The sequence below is a fragment of the Budorcas taxicolor genome, chromosome 8, assembly GCF_023091745.1.
Source record: "Budorcas taxicolor isolate Tak-1 chromosome 8, Takin1.1, whole genome shotgun sequence".
Classification (NCBI taxonomy): Eukaryota; Metazoa; Chordata; class Mammalia; order Artiodactyla; family Bovidae; genus Budorcas; species Budorcas taxicolor.
The window spans coordinates 25271387-25277612 of record NC_068917.1 but is presented as its reverse complement, the minus strand read 5'-3'; the positions used below and the strand labels follow the sequence as shown (position 1 = coordinate 25277612).

General features: G+C 42.9%; 1 long non-coding RNA gene across 1 annotated transcript in view; it reads left to right on the top strand.

Moving 5' to 3' along the window:
- The first annotated feature begins 51 nt into the window (after nucleotides 1-51).
- Nucleotides 52-6226, top strand: part of LOC128052515 (uncharacterized) — a 33541-nt gene continuing 27366 nt past the window's right edge. Inside the window, exons 1-2 of the long non-coding RNA XR_008199824.1 lie at nucleotides 52-181; nucleotides 1543-1635. This is a non-coding gene — a long non-coding RNA (uncharacterized LOC128052515). The remainder of the gene's footprint in view (nucleotides 182-1542; nucleotides 1636-6226) is intronic.

Below are 6226 nucleotides of genomic sequence, written 5' to 3'. Positions count from 1 at the left end.
CGCTAAGTCATCTCTTGGCTCTATCCGCCATTCAGGAGGCTGGATGTCAGTTTTTGAAAGAAATGGCGCTACGCTCCACTTCTAGATTTGGGAAACCAGCGGAATTAAAGGAAACTGCTGCGACATCTGGACACTGCGTGGCGCTGGCGCCGCTGGAGCGGCGGGCCCCGCGCCGGACCAGGTAGGCGGAGCCGAACCCCAACTCCCGCTGGGTCGGGGCGCCCCTTCCCCTCCCAGCTCCACGCGCTGCGGAGGGTTCTGGGCTAGGCCAAGAGTCCATTCACCAGGCAAATTTTATTTTCGGTTTTGACATCCCGCTCAGCGAAGCATCTGAACGCTTCTTCCTCTTTCCTCCTCCCGCCGTGCTCCCCTCCCCCACGGCTGATCCCCGCTCTCCGGTGTCCCTGCGTCCACCGGTCCTTCCTCCCGCAGCCTTACCCCCCTCCTCCCTCCGGCCCCACGCTCGGACGCGCTTCCCTCTCGCTGCCCGACTCCCCAGCGTGGTCCCTCTTCTCTCTCCTCGCCTCCCTCCCTCCCTCCCCCCTCTTTTCTTACACATCACTGATCCTTTCTTTCTGGACACCCCCCAGCCCCCTCCCGAGCTGCTGTGGTCCACCCGGCACAGGAGAGCGGGGGAAGGAAAGGAAAGAGCCGCATAAAGGAGGGGCGGGGGGAGGTTGAGTCGAGGACACCGAGGCGGCCTGGGGACACTCAAGAGCCAGTTCCGGAGCGCAGTCGGACTGGTCCCGGCTCCCGGGCTAGAAAGAGCTTTGACGCGGGCTCGCCGGCTCCCCGAAAGCGAGTGGTCCAGCCCAGGACGCCGCTTGCAGGCGGGCGGCGCTGACTCGATGTCCCCAGCTCCTCGGCTCCGAAGTCGGTTTCGATCGGCCCAGAGCCTCGCGGGCTGGAGGCGCGGCCTGGCCGCTCGGCGTGGAGGAGAGGGTGTGGGACTAGGCCCAGCCTTCCAAGCCTGAAAGGTGGACCACATTGAAGTGGCTTCTTTTTTTTGCTTGTGCCCGAGCCTAGTGGCCGAGCTGCAGAAGTGGATCCCTAGTGAGACAGCCGACAGATCCCCTGGAGCAAACGCCAAGCTCTTCACTATTGGAGGAGGCAAGTGGGACTCGGATGGTACGAGCCACCGTACTGTAACGGTGAGGCCAGGTCCCTCTGCACTCGGGCTGCTTCCACTCCCCATCCCTCACTTCCGCACAGGACGCAGCCTCCTGACTGGCCAGTTGAAGTGAGACTCAGGGACCAGGCTTAAATGTTTTTGTTTAATCGCTAAGTCGCGTCTGACTCTTTGAAACTCCGTGGACTGGAGTCTGCCAAGCTCCTCTGTCCATGGGATTTATGAGGCAGGAATACTGTAGAGGGTTACCGTTTCCATCTCCTGGGGATCTTCCCGACCCAGGGATCGAGCCGGCGTCTCCTGCGTCTCCTGCATTGGCAGGAGTATTCTTTAGGATTGAGCCACCAGGGAAGCCCCAGGCTCAAATAACCAGTCTAAATAAATTACAAATGCACCTCTCTTCTCTCCTGTAGGACTCCCTCAGACTTTCCCGACCATCCAGGCTCCATGCTGAGGCTGCTTGCCACTCTTGTGTGACAGAATGAATGTGCATTCCTCTTCACAAGGTTAGCTCCTTCTTCTTCAGGTCTCTTCTCAGGTATCCGCCCTCAGAGACTCTTCCTCTAGGCACTGTATTTTTTTTTTTTTCCCCTACAGTGCTTACCCTACAGAAATTATCATAAGTAATTATTTGTCTCTCAGTATGCAACCTCCATGGAAGGTGGATCTTGCTCTGTTTTGCACTATGCCCATGATCCCCTCCTTCACTTCCCCCCGCCAAAAAAAAACAAAAACAAAACAAACTTCGTAGGAGAGATGGGCTTGTAAAAACTTGCAATTATAATGAGGAAATTTCATTTTATGGAAAACAGAGGAGGGGTACTTTAGGAGATGGGGGATAAGAGAAAGAATCCTGGAGGAGAAATATTGCCCAATTGCAGCTTGAGTGAGTGAGTGAAAGTCGCTCAGTCGAGCCTGACTCTCTACAACCCTGTAGAGTCGTGTCCGACTCTCTACGACCCTGACCCTGTACAGTCGTGTCCGACTCTCTACGACCCTGTAGACTACGAAGTCCATGGAATTCTCCAGGCCAGAATACTAGAGTGGGTAGCCTTTCCCTTCTCCAGGGGATCTTCCCAACCCAGGGATCGAAGCCAGGTCTCCCGCATTGCAGGCGGATTCTTTACCAGCTGAGCTATCAGGGAAGCCCAATTACAGCTTAGTATCATTTAAGAACCCTGGAGACGTGGAAGAGTGAACCCAGGTAGTGTTATTAGCTGTGTCAGTAAACTATGGTGGGTGAGGATGAGAAGACCTGTATTACGCATTTCTGTATTATCATTTCTTGAAATTATTAGTCAGGGTTCTCTAGAGAGACAGAACCAAATTGTGTGTGTTTCTATGATTTGTTTTAAGGAATTGGCTTACCCCAGTTGTGGGGGCTGGCAAAACTTGAAGTCCGCGTGACAAATAGGCAGGCTGGAGACCCAGAGAAGAGTTGATATTGCAGTTTTGAGTCAGAAGGCAGCAGCCTGGAGACTGAATTCTTTCTTCTTTGGGCAACATCTCTTTCACTTAAGGCCTTCAACTAACTGGATGAGGCCCACACACATTATGGAGGATAATCTGCTTTACTTAAAGTCTATGGATTTAAATGTTAATTATATATTAAAAATAGCTTTATAGCAATATCTTGACTGGTGTTTGGCCAAACAACTGGATACCATAGCCTTGCCAAGCTGACACATAAAATTAAACCTCACATTATCCTATTATTCCTGCTGCGCTTCAGTTTCCCAAAGGAAGTTTTAGACTTCAGATCCCACGTTTAAATTCAGGGACTTGTCTGTGTTGATTTGGCCTGAATAGCTTCACCCATAACCATTTCTTCTCCACCTAAACTTATTCTGGGGATAAGGAGAGTTACCCACTTCAGAGGAATGCCATTTGAATGACAGCACTGAGTAAAATGATAAGCTATACAATAAGCTCTATATAGTAGTGAATGAACAGTTCAATGAATATAAAATTAAAAACTCAAACTCCATCTTGGTTTTCCCTTGCTGCCCAACACCTGTGTTTTTTTAGTTGTATACAGGGGAATTCTATCTAATTTTAATATTCAGACTAAGCAAAATATAATTATGAAGGTGAATCTTTACCAATACAACTAATTTGTGGCATTCCAAAAACGTTTGGAGTTTCACATGACTTTAGCTATGTGTTCTTCAAAAACAGTATGACCAAAAGCTTGGCAGTGTTATTTGCATGCACTTTGGCTTCTTTTACTTATTTTATCCTCACTGTGGCCCTTTGAATTTGGGATTACTACCCTGTCTTACAGGTGAGAAAACTGAGGCCTAGACAGACTAAAATCTTGGATACTTTATGACCTGCAAGTGCCAAGGCTGGTCTCATTAAGAAAGTCTTTGGGCTAAAATCCTTGTGCCCTTTCTGTTGTTCTACAGGCTAGAGTCAACAGGAAGTGAGCTATTGATGGGTCATTTTTGGCCTAAAACTGGACTTCACAGATCTGAGTGTTTGAACAGAGGAAAATGATGTTTTATTTTAAAAAAATGATTTCTATTTTGGATCAGCAAATTCATTCCACAGGCAGAGATAGGAGTGGGCATTTTACTAATGATTTGTCTGTACCATCCAACTCTACTACCCCCAGCCATGATGTCCTAGAGACAACTAGCTTTTTCCCTCAGCTATCTCTTGATTATCAAAATTCTGTGAGAAATTTTCCATGCTCAAACTAAAAATCCCAAAGGTGTAAGACACAGGACACTATAAGCAAGATTTAAAAACTATTATTTGAACATAAATGACAAAAGATTAACTCTTACAATACATGAATACATAAGTGAGTTAGAAAAATAACCCAGTAAGAATGGTAGCAAATAATATAATGGGCAGTTTAGAATAGAAAATATTAAAATAGTCAAATGGTAAAAAACTATGAAAATATATTCAACTTTATTGATTAGTAAAGAAATGTAACAAAAACACTGACATATACCTATAGGTATGGCAGAAATAAAAAGAGTGACAACATTGGGAAGGTTGTCAGAAAACAATCATCCTTACATACTATTGCAACTTGGTACATTCATTTTGGAAGGCAACTTTATAGCAATCCCACTAAGTTTATGTATGTACATATACACGTACACAAATATAGGTATGGAAATATGTATACTATTTGTGTAGGGTTTATATGTGTATGAAAGAAATACATATTACATATATATGTATATATGTACTACCCTTTGACTTTGCAATTCTACTCCTATAACTCATCTAAGTATGAAAAGTATATATACATGTATATGTGTATATATTATTGGAGATATACACACACACACATATATACAAACATAAGTATGGAAAGATTTTATACACACATATGTGCAGACATATACTGTATGCGTGTGTTTGTGTGTGTGTGAGAGGAAAAAGAGATGTACCCTTAACCTTAGCAATATCACTTCTATAAATTGCTACAGATTGCTCATATAGGGGTGAAAAAAAGGTTCTTTGTAGCAGCATATGTAGTAGCAAAAAAACAGGAAACAATTTACATGTTTGTCAATAAGAAACCAATTTTTAAAAATTTTGGTTTATCCATAAAATATAAACTATGCAACTATACAAAAAACAAAGTGCATCTTTATTTCCTAATGAAGGTTGTCAAAGATCTACTACCAAAGAAAACAAGTTGCAGAATGGTTTTCTAAATGTGTGTGTTGGGAAGGGGTGTTTACAATTATATGTACTTATATTTCTGGAAAGTTGATTAATGAGATAGTGAGAATGGTGGGTAGGAAAGCTTCAGGAGGTATTTACTTAGTTCTGTTTATTTTCTGTACTGATTGAAAGTTTACTATGAACCAGAATTTTAAAATAACAACTACAGAAATTTTCATCTTCAAAACTAGAGATTCTAATTTTGTAGTCCTGAAGTGGTCAGTGACTTCAAAATTTGGAACACAAATGATTGAGAGTCAGGGTTGAGAATCACTTCCCTACATGTTGGTCTCAAATGACTGGTGGGGAAAACACCATCATTTATACAGATATAATAAATACCTGGGGCACATATAAAATGAAATGTCATGTAATTTTTCCCTAGAAAGGGGATGGCATAGTCGTCTGTTCAAGATGGAATTTAAATAGATCAAAAGGCTCCTAAAGCTCTGGAATAGATCCATATATAATATCTTTAACTATCAAAGGCAGTCCAGAGATTAGAGAGCAGTAGAGGATGACAAAATATTTTAGGCAAGGCTATAGCTTATAATTCTAAATTGGCATGTTGGAAGCAGATACAGAAGACGGTACAGGGTACTTACTCTTGTGTCCTAGGAAAGGTGATAGAATTTAGTAACTTATAACCCACAGACAGAATGAAAAGCCAATTTCCCAGAATTCACAGAAGAAAACTCTGTGTGTTATTGATAATCTGTTGACCTACCTGTGGCTTTGTTAATAGAAAAAGTGCTTACTATTTTATGTTTATATGTTATCTCTCATAAACATATTATTAAAGATGTAATGACGCATACTAAAATTATTTACAGCTTAATCTGATAAAGAAAACAAAATGCAATTATTTATATTAAGAGATGAGTGAAAACTGAAGAACAATGGATAATTTTTACCTATCTGGTTTAGGGGTATATTGAAAACCACTCAAACAGCAGGCACTCATGACTGGTTCTAACTCCCACTCTTAGCCACACCTATTATCTTGTCAGAAGAAAGTGGAATTATCAGTCACATGCAGTTTTCAACTAAAGCAAAGGGATGAAGAAATTTGTGCTGGGATAGGGAAGTAGAGAGGAGTTTGGTTAAAATGAAATGGAGACTCAGAGGTCACACAAGAAAAGAGTGCAAAGGAAGTAGCTCCAATCCTGTCAGAATATAGAGTATGCCAAAGAGAAAACAGATTATGCATTTTGGGAGAAGGCCAAATTTGAAACGGAAATGAGGCATGTTTTAATTACTGTAATTGGTCTTAAAAGTTTTCACCTTAACTCTGTGGTTAAACATTTTACATGCCTGCACTGACTATATAGATCTGCTGGAGGTCTAATGTCAGGGGCTTCTGAATGGGAAGGGGATTAACAGGTGTTTAGGGTTCTTTGTAAA